Source organism: Pristis pectinata, chromosome 6 (assembly GCF_009764475.1).
Source record: "Pristis pectinata isolate sPriPec2 chromosome 6, sPriPec2.1.pri, whole genome shotgun sequence".
Taxonomy (NCBI): Eukaryota; Metazoa; Chordata; class Chondrichthyes; order Rhinopristiformes; family Pristidae; genus Pristis; species Pristis pectinata.
In genome coordinates, this window is record NC_067410.1 from 12642222 (window position 1) to 12662271 (window position 20050).

At 42.8% G+C, this 20050-nt stretch overlaps 1 protein-coding gene across 2 annotated transcripts in view; it reads left to right on the plus strand.

The window, feature by feature from the left end:
* The window catches only part of slc38a3b (solute carrier family 38 member 3b), a 108050-nt gene that overhangs the window by 1178 nt on the left and 86822 nt on the right, over nt 1-20050 (plus strand). The gene's annotated exons all lie outside the window — the stretch shown is intronic.

Consider the following 20050-nt stretch of genomic DNA (forward strand, 5'->3'; position numbering starts at 1 on the left):
CAAACCTTAAATAAATGATTTGGCCTCCACAGCCGTCTGTGGTGATGAATTCCACAGATTCACCACCCTCTGGTGAAAAAAATTCCTCTTCACCTCTCTTCTAAAGCAACGTCCTTCTCTTCTGAGGCTGTGCCCTCTGGTCCTAGACTCTCCCACTACTGGAAACATCCTCTCCACGTCCACTCTATCCAGGCCTTTTGGTAGGTTTCAAAGAGATCCTCCCTCATCCTTCTAAACTCCAGGGAGTGCAGGCCCAGAGCCACCAAACGCTCCTCATGCTTATGCTGGTGTAAGCATGTACACACACTGGTTTTTGTAACATGCATTCACATAGGTTGTCACATGCTTTGTGTGAGTGTGTGTGTGTGTGTGTGTGTGTGCGCACGCGCTTGTCAAATGTTGCTGTGTGTTTCTGTTTCCATGTGAGTGTGGTCCACATGTTTTGTGTGTGTGTATGTATGTATGTGTGAATCTTTCCCCTCTAGCCCTGTGCTGCTTTAACTGTCTCACTACATGACCACAACATGACACATTTCTCATCCCTGCTTTCGGTGAAGTTCAGGGACAGTTGCCGGATAGCTGCCACATGGCACCCTGGGAGAACACAAGCAGCTACATTCCCAGTTCACAGCTTTGGCACCAGTGGCAGGTTCGCTGTAATGTCTGAGCCTTGCATGCTGTATTTTTAGTGCTGCTGCCATATTAAGATTTTTTGTTGTGTGTGCCAGTGCCAAATGTGGAGTGTAAATGTGAAGGCTACCAGTGCCAGTATAATCTGGTCCACTGTGATGCTGATGAAATCTTCTCCAAGAGATCGCTTCTGGATTTTCTGATGTAACTGTGAAGTGTGCAAACCTCACACTGGGTTGACTTTCTTTAAAATCGTCAGTGCAAGATGCTGTGCTACTTTCTGTCAATTTGAAAGGGACAACGAGATACTTCTGAATAAGAAAAAATACATATATAATATAGGAAGCCGCTAAAACAGCACTTGGAGTTTTTAACTGTGAGTTAAAAACTCCAAGAGGTGTGTCACTCACTTGCAGTGCAAGTGGACATTCTAACCAAGTGTTCTGTTCTCATTGTGGGATCCTTCCCAATTAGCTACCATATAACAGCAGCTTATCAGTATATTTGCAGTATGTTTAGCAGATTTCAGGTCTCTCTGTCTGCCCCCCTTCCCTACCAAGCTTTTCTCTCTTTCTATGAGCAGACTCGGGACCAAATGGTCTACTCCTGCTCCATTTTTCTCCATATTTTACTTCTCTTGAATCTCACACAATCCATCACTCAGCCTGTTTCTGCCCCATTATCCTTTTCTCTTCCTCTCCACATGATTTTCCAAAGCATCTTGTCACAATTACCTTCTCAGCTTGCCCTCTCTGCTCCTTTGTCAAGTTCTTTCATTATCTTTGTGATTTAATTTTCTCTTGCTTACCAGAACTATCAATAACAGCCACTGCCCAACTAGCCATCTGCTACTTTCGCACTTCCCACTTCCCTGTGTGCTTTGGTCTCTCTAGAGTCCTGGACTGCTCTCGACGGTAGGTAAAGTCTGGACTATTCCTGTCTGTCTCTCACTCCGTCTCTTTATATTGAGCCAAATTCTCATTTTCAGAACATTGGAACTGGGTCTTGTGGAAGCTCCTGCCACTGACAGAGGATTGCACTCCCATTAAACAACTCGGTTCATCTTTTTGTTATTTTAGATTGGTAAAAGATCAGCCACAACAAGTAATAGATTATCATAAATCCAATATTTTGATCTGTGCTCTTAGGTGCCAGACTTGCTGAGTATTTCCAGCATTTTCTGTTTTTACACCAGACAGATTTTAACCATGTCATTGCAGAAATGATTTCTGAGCACATAACTGTATCATCGCTAAGAGCAAATATTTTAACCCCTTAACATCACTTAGTTCTGAAAGGTTTTCTTACCCACAATCCTTATTCAAATACTGTCCAGAGCAGATTCCTACCTTCCCATTCTTAACTGTATGCTCTTTTGCATCATTTGGTCAGTTTCTTGCCCACTGAACTATACTGGCTCTCAGTTAATTTTAAAATTCTTATTTTCAAATCTCTTCAAGGACCCAGCTCTTTGTACCTCTGTGATCTCCGGACTCATTGTCCTCTGAGGTATCTGCACTTTTTGAGTTCTAGACTCTTGTGTGTCCTTGATCTTTAACCTCTCCACCAATGGTGGTCATGCCCTCATCTGCCACAGCTCTAAGCTCCCTTCTTCCATTCTTCAGCTCCTCAGTCCCACTGCCCTTCATTCCTCATTTTAGATCCCCCCCCCCCCCGGTAAAAACTCTTTGGCCAAGCCCTATCCATTTGTGGCTCAATGTCAAATTTTGTGGGGCGCCTTGGGATGTTTTGCTGTGTGAGTGGTACTATATAAATACAAGTTGCTGTCATAACAAAGGAGGTTAAGGGGAATTTAATAAAGGTTTTCACAGTTATGAAGGGTTTAGTTTGAGTAGACAGACAGTAATTGTTTTTATTGGCAGGGAGATCGGTAACCAGAGAGCAGAAGTTTAATGTAATTGGCAGAAAAGCCAAAGGGGGAGATGAGAAGAATATTGTTTTACACAACAAGCAGTTGTACTGTGGAATGTACCACCTGAGTGGTGGAAACAGGCACAAAATGCCTTGCAATGAGTCTACCATTTATATGAAAAGGAAAGCCGAGTGCAGCTGCTGGGGAGTGTGTTCATTGGGCAAAGAGAGAATCTAGATGAAAAACACTCTGATGCTGGAGGAACTCAGCAGGCTGGGCAGCCTCCGTGGAGAAAAGCAGGCGGTCAATGTTTCGGGTCAGGACCCTTCGTCAGGACTGAAGATAGGAAAAGGGGAAGCCCAATATATAGGAGGGAAAAGCAGAGCAGTGATAGGTGGACAAAAGAGGGGAGGCGGGGTGGGCACCGGATGGTGATAGGTAGATGCAGGTAAGAGATAGTGATGGGCAGGTGCAAGGGAGGAGGGGAGAGCAGATCCACCAGGGGATGGGTCAAAGGTAAGGAGAGAAAGGAAAAAAAATGGGGGCAGAAAAAAGAGAGGCTAGGAAAGGGAAGAAGAGAAGAAGCACGGTGGGGGGGGGGGGAATGTGGGGAAGGGGGTGGGGATTACGCAAAGTGGGAGAATTCAATGTTCATGTCGTTAGGCTGCAAGGTTCCAAGATGGAAAATGAGGTGCTGTTCCTCCAGTTTGTGCTTGGAATTCTCTTGGCAGTGGAGGAGGCCGAGGACTGATATATTTGTGATGGAGTGGGAGGGGGAGTTGAAGTGACTGGCAATGGGGAGATGCAGATTGCGGTTTTGGACGGAGCGCAGGTGTTCTGTGAAACGGTCACCTAGTCTGTGTTTGGTCTCACCAATGTAGAGGAGGCCGCACTTGGAGCACAGAATGCAGTAGATGATGTTAAGGGAGGTGCAGGTGAATCTCTATATCACCTGAAAGGACTGTTTGGGTCCCTGGATGGAGGTGATGGAGGTGGTGTAGGGGCAGGTAAGCTTGGGTGAGTTTTTATAGTCAAACAAGTACAATTTTCATTGTACCCGTGCATGCATGTACTTGTGCATATGACAATAAACTGAGCGTTGTCTTTGTCTCTCTGTTGAGTTTCCATATCTACCTCTCATGATTTCCGTCTCCCCATGTTTGCTTGATCAGACTCTGTGCTTTGGCATTTGTTGCCATTGGGGGTTATTGGTGGTGAATGTTCACAGAGTGTTTATTGGCTTGCTTGTAACTTTAGTTAAAGTGTAACAGAGCTTACAGGCATTTGGAGATTGCTTGTTCATTTTCCTGGAGCCTCTATGAACAGATAAGAGGGATCAAGCCAAGTCAAGTCAAGTTTATTGCCATGTGCACAAGCTACAGGTACTATGAAAACAAGCAGAAAACTCCCAGCAGAAATTTGCCCCCTTGGTGCCTGTTTCTCTCTGTTTCCCTTCCACTAGTCTAGCACTGTTTTAATAATTACCACTTTGATCTTCCAATCTTGTTCCACCCCATGCTACATTCACTTCCATCTCAGAAGAAGAGCAAGCAAGTTCCCCTTGCTGTTCAGACCAGTATTTATCCCTTAACCAACATCATTGAAACTGCTCTGGTCAAAATTAAGTTGTGTTCGTGGATAATTTGGCTGCTGCATTTCGTACATTATAATGGTGGCACCTTTTCGGAAATATATCATTGGTATGAAATACTTTGTGATATCCTGCCATTATTAATAGTGTCAAGTCAAGCTAACTGTTTTCCTTTAAGTTGTATCCAGTCAAAAGGAGTTAAGCTCTCAAACTCTGGAGCTCCTTCCCTGAACCCTTTTATCTGCTTCCATTGTTCCCCATTTTCTTCAAAGAGCTTTGAACCAAAAACTCTACTTTCCTTCCACATCCTGCTTGCCTCTGACTCCTTTGGTCTGGTCCTTAATCATCATAAGGCATTTTGATACACCAAAGTATAAATGTAAGGATTGATTGAATTTTCCTGGGCTCTGGACATTCAGTTCAGTAAATCAATAAATGTAAATCCCAACCATTTACATCTTGAGACTTAGAGAATACAAAGTCCTTTTCAGCTTTAAGCACTTAATAAAAACTTTGAATAGTGAAGAACTTGGAAATCCACTGATATTTTCTTCTTAAGCATTGCTATTTGAACAGCTAGTTAAAATTGTGTGCCAACGTTTTAGATCTACTCAATGACATGAATGTGGCCACGTGGGTGATGCTATGACACTTCTGAAAAGTCGCTTTGAGGCAGAACTTCATGCTGTGGATCTGAGTCCATTGACCAAATGTCTGTAATCTACTGATGAATGCTTCTCATGTAATAAAGGTTTAATTAAACCGCTATAGTCAAAACGTAGTGATCACAATGCACTTCCTCGTCAACAAGCATGGAACGTCCTTTAACTATTGCATCTACTCTGTGCTTGTCATTATTATTCACAAAAAGTACGTAACAGTATTGTGCTAATCAACAATGATTCCATTTATTTAGGGGGCTCTCAAATTTATTGGAAAAATACAAAGAAAAGGACTGGATTGCAGAGATAGGATAGGTTAATGTGTGTGTAAAGAGTGAAATGGCCGGAGTGTTGAAGAGTAGGCTGTTATGTGGCACCAAAGTTCTTCATCTTTTTATATAACTTCACACTGAATCTTCAGAAGCCACACATGCAAGACTACTGTAATTGAGGTTTCCTGTTCCCTGTGAATTAATTATGCTCCTATTAGCTTATAAATGTCCTGCTAAATACCAAGCACAATCATACTTATTTCAGCATCATTTAAAATGCTAGCAAGTCTTCTGGGCTGTGGAACAGAGAAAACGAGGACATTTTGGAAGATTTCAGTCTCTTTTTAAATTTATTTATGGGATTGGACAGCACATACCGTCCATCCCTAATTAACACAGCTGAGCAGTTTACTAGGTCATTTTAGAATGTAGTCAAACACACTGATGGATCTTGAGTTATATAATGGTAATAAAAGGCAGATTTCCTTCACTGAAGTACATAGATTTTTAGGTCAATTCAGTAGTTTTACAGTCACCACTTTTGATTCTAGCTCTTTAATTGAATTTAAATTCTCCAGCTGCAATGGTAGGATTTAAAATCATACCTCCAGATTGGTTATCCAGACCTCAGGATACTAATCCACTAACTTCAATCACTATACTGCGGTGCTTCTCTGGGAATGATTCTCTTCATGGAGTTTTTAATCCTCCACAAATCTCCTTCATTTACTGAAGCAGCTAGGCAGTTGTCGCCTTGTTCAACAGTTTCCTTCTCAAGATCTCCTACTTGGGGAACTCCGAGAAGATCAAGAGAGCAGAAACAAACTGAACACTAATGCAGAAACTTAGGACCATGAGGGAAGCAGCTACAACCTTCCTGTAAACGCTAAAGGGGTTGTTAAGCTAAAGGTGTTATAGTTATCATTAAATGTGATGTGTAAGTCCAACATTTTAAGGAGGTGTAAGCTCTGCGAACTGAGACTGTGGTTACAAGCAGTAACGGGTTTGCAAGACAGAAGTGGAAAAGCAAAGGTGGAATCGGAGAAATCAAGGGCATGAAAACAAACAGGGCCACAGCGCAAAGTCATGCGACGGGACTAAGAATGTAAAAAAAAGTCAAGCTGGAAAGCTGTGTGTTTTATTGTGTGGAACCTGTTCAATAAAGTGGATGAATTAATTGTGCAAGTAGATGTAAACAGGTGTGCCTCATTGGGCATTATGGAAACACGGCTGCAGGGATACCAAGGAGTAGAATCGAACACCATGGTGCATTCGATATTTGGGAGGGAAAGGGAAATCAGGTGGGTAGCATTGCTATTTAACAAAGAGATTAATGCAATAGAGAGGAAGAGTATTAGGTTAGATTATATGCAATCTCTATGGGTGGAGTTGAGAAATACCATAGGGCAGAAAATGATAGTGGGAGTTGTATACCGATTCCCAAACAGTAATGGTGATGTTGGGTATGGCATTAAATAGGAAATTAGAGATGTGTGCAATAAGGCTACAACTGTAATCACAGGTGCCTTCAATCAGTGCCTGGATTGGCCTATCCAAATTAGTAACAAAACTGTGATGGAGGAATTCCTGGAGTGTATTCTGGATGGTTTTCTTGACCAGTATGTTGAGGAAGCAACTGGAGAGCAGGCTGGGTATTGTGTAATGAGAAAGGATAAATTAGCAATCTTTTGGGAAGAGCCAACATAATATGATAGAATCCTTCATTAAGATGGAGAGTGACTTAATGGATTCTGAGACTAGGCTTCTGGATCTAAATAAAAGAAACTATAATAGCACAATGCAAGAGTTAGCTAAGAAGTATTGTGCAACATTACTTAAGGTGTTGGAAGTCGATCAGCAATGACAAATATTTAAAGAACACATGGATGAACTACAACAATTGTTCATTCTTGTCTGGGACAAAATAAAACAGGAAGGGTGGCTCATCCATGGCTGACAAGGAAAACTAGGAATAGTAGTAGGTCCAAGGTGAACACTGATAAATTGGCTCAAGAAAGCAGCAAATCTGAGGACCAGGAGTACTTTAAAACTTTACAGAGGATGACCAAGGAATTAAGAGGGGGAAATGGAGGATGAGAGTGAACTTGCAGGGAACATAAAAACCTCCTGGAAAAGATTCTTCGGATATGTGAAGAGAAAAAGATTGTTGAAGGCATGGTCCTGGGCAACACTATGCACAAAGTAGTCCTTGTGAGCTTCTCTCCCTGCTGGCTCATTTCGAACCACGAGGGAAAAAGAGGTAGCTGGTGTGTTGGGTATCAGGAAAAGCCCAAACAATACTCTGTGGAACATCATATCTGGAGGTTGGCAGATCTCTGCTCCCCTAACTGCGGAAGTACTTCATGAGTGAAGAGCATTCTCCATCTTTTACTTTGGCTAAACCCTCTTGTACACAAGAACATTTTAAAATTCATGTTGCTGCTGGAGTAACTAGTATTCTAAAACCAGCCGCTAATGTTGACGGTATAGCTATGACATTAAGAGCATTAATCTTTCAAGGGATTAATTGGAGGATTTCTTCCGCTTCGGAGCTCTGGGACAGCCTTTGCATGGAGAGAACAACAAACGAGCAGATTATGGCTGCAGCGCATCTGCTTAGAGGTTGACCCAGTTTTCCAGGCACATCGACAGGAGAACTCATTTCATTGGCGTGCCTGGTACTGCGTACTTGAAGAGGAAGGTGGGTTGTTGGGGGAGGGGGGGGGGAAGCTGGCATGAGCTGCATTTCAGTCGACAGGGGCAAATGAAACACAATCAGATTAGGCATAAATTCAGTCTTCTTGACATTGGATTGTAACATATAGTGTGTTATGCTGCATTTGACTTCTTTCACATTGCTTGGTAACGTGAACTTCGATGCATAGTTTAGCATAAGATCCCTCGGGGAATAGTACGTGGGTGGCACAGTGGTACAGCTGGTAGAGCTGCTGCCTCACAGTTCCAAGAATCCAGGTTTGATCCTGGCCATGGGTATTGTCTCGGTGGAGTTTGCACATTCTCCCTGTGACCGTACGGGTTTCCTGCAGAGGTTTCTTCCTACATGTGGGTCAGTAGGTTAATTCACCACTGTAAATTTGCCCCGAGTGTGTAAGTGAGTGGTAAAATCTGGGGCGAGGGCGGAGTTGATGGGACTGTAATGAGAATGAAATGGGATTAGAGTAGGATTAGGGGAAATGGATGCTTGACGGTCAGCATGGACTCGGTGGGCAGAAGGGCCTGTTTCCATGCTGTATGACTCAAAGACTCTGTGTGTCCATCCTGATATTTGACTGTCCTGTTCAGAGACCTTATGATGAAGTTCTCTGCAAGTTGCATCCCCCTCAAAATTGAACGCTGCATGGTGAAGTAAATTGCAAATTTGACAGACGCTCCTTCTATGGGCCTGTGACCATCAGATTCCTCCCCAGCCTCCCCCGTCCCATCTCCACCTTTGATAGAGGGTCTGGAAACCAGGTAATTGTACGGCTTGATCCCGTATCTTTTTGGATGGGTTGGCACATGCATCGTTTCTCTGCCTTGTACATATTTCTGCCTGCCATCCCCCTCCCACACCCACGCACTCTCCTTGCCCTGCTTGCCAGGCTGATATGCAAGTTGAATGCCAAAGCGGAGAAAACTTGCAATGGAATTTTTAAACTCATTTTGAAAGAGTGGGAATTGCTTCAATTTTAAAGAAAGTCGAAGTCAAAAGGTCTCAAAGGCTCCACAAAAGAAGTTCTGCTCAATGTCTCACAGCCAACCTGATCACTCTGTAGAGCGTGATCCCCATAATTGGCACCTGTGAAGAAACTCTTGCCTCTCTACCAGGAAACACAGAGACTGGGTTGATAGACATATCTAGGAGGTTTAGGAGCCAATTAATCACAAACTGAAGGCATTCTTGGATTGGGAACATCAATGTGACTCAACAGGAAAAGAAGCAGACATATAGGCAACTGAAGGCCAAGGTCTATCAAAAAAACCTGTGATCTAAAGAAGAGATATAGGGAGCAGAACCAACCACTGTACGTAGTCTTTGCTAGTCTCACTAAAGCCTTCTACTCTGTCAACTGAGAGGGATTATGGAGAATCCTTTTCAAATTTTGAATGTCCTCAGAAATTCATTGTGTCTACTACACAATGACATGCAAGCTGTGATTGTAACCAACCAGTCCACCACAGACCCAATTCCAGTGCAGATTTGAGTCAAGCAAACTATGTCATTGCATCAGCCCTCCTTCCAATCTTCATTGTTGTAACATTACATCTCAGCTTGAATGAGCCCCCCACCTGGAGTGGGGCTTGGGAAACTGCTTGACTGTCATCACGTCCGTGCAAGGATCAGGGTTATCCCAACCTCAGTCATCAGTTTATATAAAGCAGATGGTGCTTACTTAACTCACATTCAGAGGCCAAGTACCAAGCCATTGCTAACTCAGTCACTGAAGCATTTGAGGGGATAGGCCTTTCACTAACTATTCCTTAGACAAAGGTCCTGCACCAAATCTGCCTCCTGCCATGCAACCATCAAGAATGCAAACATCAGTGATGAAATTCACCAGCACCTCCCCTACACCAGCACAGCATATAACCAACTGAAGACATGCGTGTTCAGAAATCTGAAACTTGGCCCCCTGCTCACCCTGATCCCTGCCTACATGTGTGCTTTGGAGGCATAAGTGTTCTACAGTAAGTACCTCAAAACACTGGAACAGGACTATCAATGCGAACCTCGGGGAAATCCCTAACAGTGACCACTAAAAATGGTGAAGGTGCATTTGGGGAAACCACTGAAGATTTGGAGTCTCTAGGAAGGGAGTGCATAGCCAAGCACCAATGGAGGAAGCAGTGTACTGCATCCCTCACAAGCCACCCATCTGCTCCATCGTAGACCATCGGCCTCCCCTGTGACACAGTCCAGGACTCTTCAGTCACCTCAGAAAGCATGAAACTGGAGGGCAAGCAAGTAGTTCTTGACCCTAAGGAGAAGCTTTTGGTTAAATGACTTGAAATAATTCTCAAAGTTGCAAAAGGGACAATCAGAATTAGTTTGGATTTCAGGTGTTACATCAGAAACATGCAGAATATCAATAACATTCAATGAGTTGATTCCTTTCACAGCTTCACTTGGTGGAAATCTAAAAGTGTTGGTGATGTCTGAGGTACTGATAAGTTAAACAGTACACTTCCTGTCCCATGACTGCCATTACCAGGTTGGCAATGTTTTGCTTGCCTCTCGCTTGCTGGTCACTTCAGAAGACATTTATAATGAACCCTGTAGGATGGTAGCTTCAGGTAAGTGTCTTTGTAAAATCAGCAGATCAGTAAAGCAGTTGTGTTTTTACAGCAGTCTGACAACCTCATGGTCACTTCAGGCTTTCAGATCTTTTAAAAGAGCAAGATTCAGTTTTGTGAAGTGTTGTGCTGGGATTTGAACTCTCACATTGACTATTATTAGTTAAGGTCTCTGGATTGCTACCCACTGCTAGCTTGTACTCTTACCATACTCAGTAAGTAGAAGTGTTCCACATTTGACCATATAAGCTACAATGATACTTGAAATTAGAGTTTCTGATCTTACTTCAGAACCTGAACTCGTGTTCTAAGGGGAGATCCTAGTGCAATACTGAGAGAGTGCTGCACTGTCTAAGCTGTCATCATTTGGAGGAAGTGTTCACAAGACCATAAGGTATAGGAGCAGAATTAGGCCATTCGGTCCATTCAGTCTGCTCCACCATTCAATCATATTTTCTTCAACCCCATTCTCCTGCCTTCTCCCCATAACCCTTAACCCCCTTACCAATCAATAACCTATCAATCTCTGCCTTAAATGCACCATTGACTTGGCCTCCCCAACCCTCTGTGGCAACAAATTCCACAGATTCACCACCCTCTGGCTGAAGAAATTTCTCCTCATCTCAGTTTTGAAGGGACATCCCTTTATTCTGAGGCTGTGCCCTCGGATCCTAGACTCCTACTAATGGAAACAACCTCTCCACCTCCACTCTATCCAGGCATTTAAGTATCCGTTAGGTTTCAATGAGATCCCCCCTCATCCTTCTGAAATATGTTAAACCAAAGCCCAGTTTGTTTGTTGAAGTGTTTTTGCAAAGTGCCATGACACTGTTTCAAGGTAGAGCAGTGGAGTTTTCCCCAGCATCTGGATTGACATTTATTCCTCATTCAGTTTATCCGAAAGAAATTATATGGCTACGACGTGCTGTTTGTAGGATGTAGCTATGTGTAAAATTGGCTGCCACAGTCCCTACCTTACAACAGTGACTATACTGAAGTTTCTAAAGTAGATGAATAAATACAAAACAGATCGTTTAGCAACCCACAAACACTGCAGCCAAGACACATCCCCTAGTTTCAATGTTATGAGCCATTTAGAGCAGTGTCTTACTAATTGGGTCTTCCACTAGAAATTAGCGAGTTACTAAGAAGAAAGCTATTTGTACAATTTTTCACGTGGGGCTGTGTGGTGGAATCTGTCCTCCTCCCAATTTGTACATTTCTGTGTCAGTTTTTCCAAGGAACTGAACCTGCCTGAAAACTCTCCAGTGCTGCAATTTTAAGCTGTGCTTACTCATTCTTTGCACATTCCAGGTTCTACTTTCCTAATGGTGATTATTATAATTATTTTTGCAGCTTTCTATATCGCTATAGAAAGGGAAAAGAACATGCATCTCGAAAGACAAACACAGATCTTTAATCCTGTGCTACAGGGCATTGAAATTTATGAATAGTGCCTACTATTCAAGGGTTACAGGACTAAATGCAGCTCTTTCATACTGTTGCCCCATTTTAAATACTTTCATTGTTTTTACCGGAGCCTTAAAATCATTAGTAATCACTCCAACCTCCCAACCTGTTCCGTTCAACCCTGTGAAGGGCATATTTGCAGAGAGACCAAGAATTTATCTTAAAGAGAAAAAAATTTCTGTGCGTGAGCCAACTGTAGCCCGTGCTGTGTAGGAAGTTTTCATCCATACAGTCAGTGCTCAGATACGTGACAATCGGTTAGCCCTTTCACTAATGCGTGGGGACTTTACGTGTCTCGTAAAGGAATTCTCACCACCCATCCCCCTCTGTGCCCCCATCAGGTCAACCTGAGGAGCCCTAGCAGATAACCTGTTCCTAGCCTCTGTCAATGGCATTCACGAGACCCTGGACAAGAGGTTGCGTTCTGAGTTAGAATTATTTTAAAACTTACCCCTTTATCTGTGTTAGTTATTCACTGTCTCTGGACCCTGGAAATATTTTCCTAAATCTCTTTGCCTTCACCCTTTCAACAGAAGCCTCCTCAAAGCCAACTCTGCGTCGCTTCACTTTCCTAAACATGTGACCTACTTTCCTCCACAGTGTCCATCATTATGCCTGTGGAGTGTTTCAAGATGCCTTGCTGTGTGTTAAAGGTGCTGTATAACTGTCAAGTTGCCTTTGTTGACCAGCTGAAACTTAATGACCAGTCTTGTGGGAAGACATTTTAGAAGTAAACAAAACTAAATATGCCATTGTGAGTGTGCATCCGCTGAGAGTTGGCACTGTAAGGCAAGTGTTATCAGCAATTAGAATCCACAACAATAAGAAACTTATATAATGGCTGTTTAAGCCACCCACAGTGTACAAGCAACAATTGCCTCTGATTCACCAGAGCGTATAAGGAGGCTTTGCTCACCACTGTGTGGGTTTAGTGAGAGCAGAGTGACAGCTACCTTTTTCTTTTCCCCTCTCAATGAAGAATGCCAGCAACTTAACAAGTTGCAAGTGAGTCCTTGGGGTGAAGACAAAGAAGGGGAGCTGAGGCCAAGCTTGCAAAATTTCCTAGCTCTTCCCATAAAATAGCAATGGACCTCACTTATTAACTTTCCTCCTTCTAACAGATCATGGACATTCTGTAGTGTTTACTGTGCTCCCCAATTAACTATAAGAGTAAATGTTCTCCCAGTGTGGAAGGAATGGGCCAGCGAATGACAAGTAGCTTTATAAGCGCCTGTGTATTCATTACTTCATGTGTTACTTATTCAGGCTTGTTTACATCGAAAATATGCCTCAGCTTCCCACAGAGTGAAGAGTAGGAAACTGTTTACTCCGATGGGAAATTTGAGAACAAAAGGAATAGCCTAATCTGTTCAGGGGTGATGGGAAAGAACTTTCCTTCACACAAAGGATAGTGGATATTGGATAAAGGATAGTGCTCTCTCTTCCTCGGACGGCTGCTAATACTGAGGGATCAATCGAAAAGCTCTAAACTGGGATTGGCAGATCTTTGATAGGTGAGGGTAATAAGAGATTTGGAGGAACAAACTTGAAGAATTGGCGCATGTCAGTCATCATCAAATTGAGTGATGAAACAGGCTCAGAGGAGCAAATGGCCATCTCCTGTTCCTGTCTTCCCACAGAGAGCACCAGATCTCTGAAAGTCCACAGTGAATGATCACAAGCCTCACCTTGTAGAGAGGAAAGTTTGTCCTTAATCCAGGTACTCAGCATCTAAAGGGATAGGTGGAAACTTTGGATAGGACATAGTAAAAATAAATTGTGAGGCTGAATTCAGAATAAATCCATGAGGAGTTTTAAAACTCACGTTTTATTAAAAGAAATTGGCAGGCATAAATCAAGTTGAACTTAGCTGTAGAAAGTTTTCTGCATGTAGGATGCACAATGCTCGAGAAATCTCGAGACTCTGTCCTGTTCCGAATCAGAAAGATAAATTGTCGGTTAAAAAAGCACTGCAACATTAACGGAAAGTAGCTACATGATGATAGGGTGCTCGAGGTTGCATTCGAGGTCAAGGCTCATGCTGGCATTGGTAGGAAAAAGCCATTTTATGTTTAAAGTATTTTGATGGGAAAAAGAAAGTAAACAAACAGTTTCAGGCAAAGGTTTGTAAGCGAGTGTCAGTTCTGCTCGAAGTTGGCAAATGTTAAAATTCCAGAGGAAAGTAAGGGGATGGTAGCATCAGCACTTTGCTGTTCAAATATTCAGTTGTACACAGCGGTCTCTGTTCCCAAAGCTTAAATCTGCAGAGAGAATAATGGACGCGCGGGTGTGTGAGTCACAGGCTGAAATTTAATTGCGGGGTTCACTTGGGAAATGGAGCAATGCAGGAATGTTGAAATCAAGGGGAACCATGGTCAGAGATGGAACTGCTGATTTGCTATCTGATGACTTGGCCACATGTATTGCCTCATTCAGAAAGCCTTATTACTGACTCAGGAAGTACAACATGGAAACAGTCTACACATCCTATCTAGTCTATGCTGATGCCCAAGTTCCACACAAGTCTCATCCTAATCTACTTCTTCGTTTCACTGTATCCTTCCATTTCTTCTCCCCAGATGTTCTTATCTAGGTTCACCATAAGACCCTCAATAGGATTTATGTGACACTTGTATACATAAAACTTTCAATTTTGGATTTCCTAGAGGTGAAAACATATCAATGTCCTCCCTGCCAAACCTCTTAATTTTAAAAGCCTCCATTAGGCCCCATCTATCCACTTGTTCTCCATAGGTTTGTAATTGTCTCACTTGCACATATTATTCCATTTCTCTCCTGAAAGCCACGGTGAATCTATGTCTGTCACACTTTCAGGGTGTGCATTCCAGATCATACACACAATTGTTCCATGTCACCTCCAGTACACATTATAGACAATTGCTTCAGACAGGTTTTAAGGCTACCATCTAGTCATGGGCTTCAGTTTTCAAACAGAAAATACCCACACACTTCTTAATCCAAGTGTGGTCCTTGTAATTTTTTCTTGCACCTTTTCCTATGTCATTATATCCTTTGTCGGGAGTTAAAGGATAGAGCTTATCTGTGGTATACTAACTGTGGTCAAACCAAACTGCTTAAATTAAAGAAAAATTACCCTTTGCAATAATGGTACCAGTGAATTACTTAATTTCATAGAGGTGTTGCATTGATGTTAAATAATTATGCATAAAATAATAATATCTGGGAACAGATTAAGAATTGTGACCTTATTTGGATGTCAGAAAACTGAAAGAAAAGCGCAATTGGGTTCTTAACATCAGTTGATGCCTTTGACTTGATGTGGTGTTGAAACTCATTCCTAGTATTTCTCTGTAATGAGCAAATATATTTGAAGGTATGATCCGGAATGGCCTGTCTGAAAGTGTTGTGGATGCAGATTCAGCTGCGGCTTACAGAGGGAATTGGATAAAAATATGACAGTTTTAAAAAAAAACTGCAAGACTATAGAGAATGAGTGGGTGGATGAGATTGACTAGATTTCTCTATAAAGACTCAAAGGGCTGAATGGTCTCTTTCAATGTTGCAATGGTACTATGATTCTCCATGTGATCCAAAATAATATGTCAGGCACTCACGGTCATGACTCTTAACAGCCCATTGTGAATACTTCTTGGACCAGGAACACATTGCCTGTGGAACTGAAGTTCTTCCTTTCCTACTCTCCCACCACATTCTCATCAGTTTCATAATTTGTATGTACAAGCACACTCCCATAAATTAAGCAAAAGAATGAAACAAAAGTTGTCTTTGAATGAAGGGAACTTCAACCTAAGCTAATTTTTCATTGTTAATTATTTTGTTCTGGAATGTCATGCTAGGTTTTTGATAACTCCATCACAAATGCTGCAACCTGTACAACTTGCTGGCAGCATGCACGTTACATTCAATACTTCACTATTGCCCATTGCCAACTCTGATCCTTTGACTAATGCATTGGATAAGATAATAATTCAAAGAAAGATTTGCATTTATATGCTGCCTTTCATGACCTGAGGACATCCTGAAACATTTTACAGCTAAAGTCACTGTCATGGCAGCTAAATACGTGCACAAGTGCTCACCCATGACTATATGATAACTGGATAATCCATGTTAGTACTGTTGGTTGAAGGATGAATATTGTGGGGTAATTTTTCTCCACTTCTGGGATCATTAATATCCTCCTGAGAGAGGGTCAAAACCTTGGTTTAAAAGTTTCTGCCAGATGATGCCTCCTCTATAAATACAGTATTCCCTCAGTAAAAGACTCAAACGTCATCCAGAATTTTCTTCCCAGGACTCTGGAGAGGGTCCTGAACCAACAACGTTCTAACCCCGATGCAGGATACTATTGTGGTGGGGCAAAACTACTTCAGAGTCAGGTGCGAGCAGGAAACATGAATCATTGATTACAAGCATGCAGGGATGAGGTAACCAAACTCTGTTATTGCAGGACTATTAATATAGTGGCTTATCAGGAATTGATCAGACTGGCATCATACTCTGCCTATGTTTGTTCCAACATATTTATGCTTTATCCATTTTATGTCTCATACACATGGATAACCACACTGAGAATTTGGAGAAGGACAAAATGATTTAAAAGAACTAACTTCAGTAACTTTATTAATGTCAACAGAATAAACTTCCATAACTTCAAAGTTTTTCACTGTACCTCAGTATATGTGACAATAACAAACCAATTTGCCAATTTTTTTTATTTTCCCACATCACGACCAAGAGAATGATGGCAAAACTCTCGAATTGAAACTTTCAAGAGTGTGTGCTATGATGTGGGTTGTATGTTGTTGAGCCATGCCCAGTGTTTTGACCACTTCAGTGATGAGCTGGAAAACTGGAACTAGAGTTAATTTTCCAACACTCCTTTTAGTTGGTCAATTAAGACGGAGGATGACTTGCTGAGGGCATGTGGGACCCGCATACTCTACCACAGATAGGGCAAGGGATGCCTAATGGGACAGGCAGATGGCTGGTTCAGGTGTCCCTTTACTGTTAATCTAGATTCACGAGTGCTGTTGCCCAATGAGTTCAAGGTTCTCAGTCCCATCCTAAGTGGTCCTTCTCCACCTTGAGTGGTAATGGGCCAGAGATTGACAGAAGTCAGTGGGGCTGTTACATTTTTTTCCCAAGAGGACTTTGAGAATTCTGTGAATCCTTACTTCAGGCAGCTGGTGATCTCTTCCTGTGACAGGGCTTAGGAATATGTCTGTTTTGGGAGTTTAATGTCAGGCATGTGAGTCATAAGGTCGTACAGCACAGAAACAGACCATTCAGCCCATCATGTCCATGGCATTCATTGTACCTATCCACACCAATCCAATTAACCCACATTAGGTCTGTGGCTTTCTATGCCTTAGCAACTCAAGTGCTTGTCTAGATGCTTCTTAAATTCCATGAGAGTATCTGCCTCTTCACGCAGTACATTCCAGATTCTAACCACCCTCTGTGTGGAAAAAATTCCCCTTCCGATCCCCTCTAAACTCCTTATTTCTCACCTGTGCCCTCTTATCTTGGATGCCCCCACCATGGAAAACAGATTTTTACTATCTGTCCTATCTATCTTGTCATAATTTTACATACCTGTATCAGGTCACGCCTCTACCTCCTCTACTGTGGGGAAACAAACCTAGTCTGGCGGTCTCTCCTTGCAATGTTATGAATATTGAACTGTCCATCGGAGATAACCAAGTGTAACCATGGTTTTAGTGTAAAAGATGTTAACTTGGGAGAAAACACTTGATTTGCTTATCCTCCCAGTCGATGTAGATGTTTTTGTGTGGATGGGGTTGGTGGCATCTTTCTGTGTCTCTTGTCTCTTCATGGTGGTAGCTTTCCAATGGCCTCAGGAGCTTCCTCTAGGTAGACTAAGTCTCAGAGGTATTTGGAATGGGAAGGGTGACTGCTGCCTGGTAGACCATGAGTTCAGGGCTGGGTTTGAGGTCTTGATCTTCAAATACCCATTTCCTCAGGTGGTCAAAGGTTGTTTGGATATATGGAAGGAAATGGTGAATTTTATTGTCAATGTTGTCGAAAGTGTTCTCCCAAGATACGCAAAGTGGTCCAAGTTTTCTCATTGTGGACCTTTATTGTTGATTCCATGTGGTATAGCAGGGACAGATTAGCAGGGGACCTTTGCAGATGTTGAGTGTAAGGCCCAGCCTCTTGTATGCTCCAAATATCAGAATCAGAATTGGAATCAGGTTTATTATCACTGACGTATGTCGGGAAATTTGTTGTTTTGTGGCAGCAGTACAGTGCAAGACATAAAAATTACTATAAGTTTCAAATATAAATAAATAGTGCAAAAGAGGAATAATGAGGTAGTGTTCATGGGTTCATGGACCGTTCAGAAATCTGATGGTAGAGGGGAAGAGGCTGTTCCTGAAATGCTGAGTGTGGGTCTTCAGGCTCCTGTACCTCCTCCCTAATGGTAGTAACGTGAAGAGGGCATGTCCTGGATGGTGAGGGTCCTTAATGATGGATGCTGCCTTCTTGAGGCACCTCCTCTTGAAGATGTCCTCAATGGTGGGGAGGGTTGTGCCCGTGATGGAGCTGGCTGAGTCTACAACCCCCTGCAGCCTCTTTCAATCCTGCTTATTGGAGCCTCCATACCAGTCAGAATGCTCTCCACTGTATATCTGTAGAAATCTGCAAGAGTCTTTGGTGACGCACCAAATCTCCTCAAGCTCGCAATGAAGTAGAGTCACTGGCATGCCTTCTTCATGATTGCATCAATGTGTTGGGCCCAAGATAGATCCTCTGACATGTTGATGCCCAGGAACTTGAAGCTGCTCACCCTTTCCACCGCTGACCCCTCAATGAAGTCTGGTGTGTGTTCTCCCGACTTCCCCTTCCTGAAGCCCACAATCAATTCTTTGGTCTTGCTGACGTTGAGTGTGAGGTTGTTGTTGTAAGACAATTCAACCAGCCTGTATCTCACTCCTGTATGCCACCTCATCGCCATCTGAGATTCTGCCAACAACAGTGGTACCATCGGTGAATTTATAGATGGCGTTTGAGCCATGCCTAGCTGCACAGTCATGAGTGCAGAGAGAGTAGAGCAGTCGGCTAATCACGCATCCTGAGGTGCGCCTGTGTTGATTGTCAACGAGGAGGAGATGTTACTACCGATCCGCACTGACTGTGGTCTCCCGATAAGGAAGTTGAGGATCAGTCGATGACCATATACAAGCTGCAGCAAGGCTACAGAGGTTGTGGTGACCTTAAATGAAGGCACCATAAATTGAACAGGTTCCTTTCATTCCTGTGAATTAGCTTCATTCCAGCGGGAAGAATGTTGTAGGTAAAGTAGAGCACTGCAGTGAGAAAGATTAAAGAAAATGCCAGTTCAATGACACAGCTTTGCTTGACTCTGGTCTGCACAGCGATAGGCTCTATCATGCCTGGTGGGAAAAGGAACAACTCTATAAGCACCTAAAGACCAAAGTCCAGCAGAAAAGGTGACCCAAGGTACAGATTCTGGGTTGAAGGGGTCAGGAGGTCCAACAGATCGCTGGCAGCCTTGACGTGGGGGTTCTCCAGGGCTGTAAAGACCATCTACAGCCCAAATACCTAAGGCCCCATTTAATTGAGGGCCAAGAATGGAGGTAAAGTTATCAAGGACAGAGGCAGTCAGCATATGCTGGTAATAAAGCTCTTCAAAGATCTCAAATAGGCCAGTTGATTAGGATGAGACCCTGGAAAACAGGGGCCACTTCCAATATCTTGGGATCCATTGAAGGCAATGTTAATAATTCCATGCCAGCATGAAGCAAGTGTAAGATGGAGATGAATTTCAGCAGGCAAATTTGAAGAGAATCTCCACAGACCTTCCCAGTTGACAAATTCAAAGGCTTTAGTGAAGTTGAGAAGGGCCATGTATAGTGATTGATGCTGCTCCGTGTATTTCATGTGAAGTTGTCACCTGGTGAAGATCATGTTCACTGTGCCTCTCGGTGGGTGGATTCTGGGAGCAGCTCTTTGGGCATTGGGAGGAAGCAGTTGGTAGGATCCTGGCAATGACTGTCCCTGCGGCAGACAGCAGGGGGCCCCCTCTGTAGTTACCTCCTTACATCTCACAGAGAATGAATGAGGAGTAGAAATGGTAGGATGTTAACAGTAAGCTTCCTCACTTAGAGGCAGTAAGTGTTTGGAATGGGAGGAAAATCAGGAAAAAGTGGAGTTAAAGCAGAAAATAGATGTACATAATAACCTCATAGATTTATGGATGCTCTTT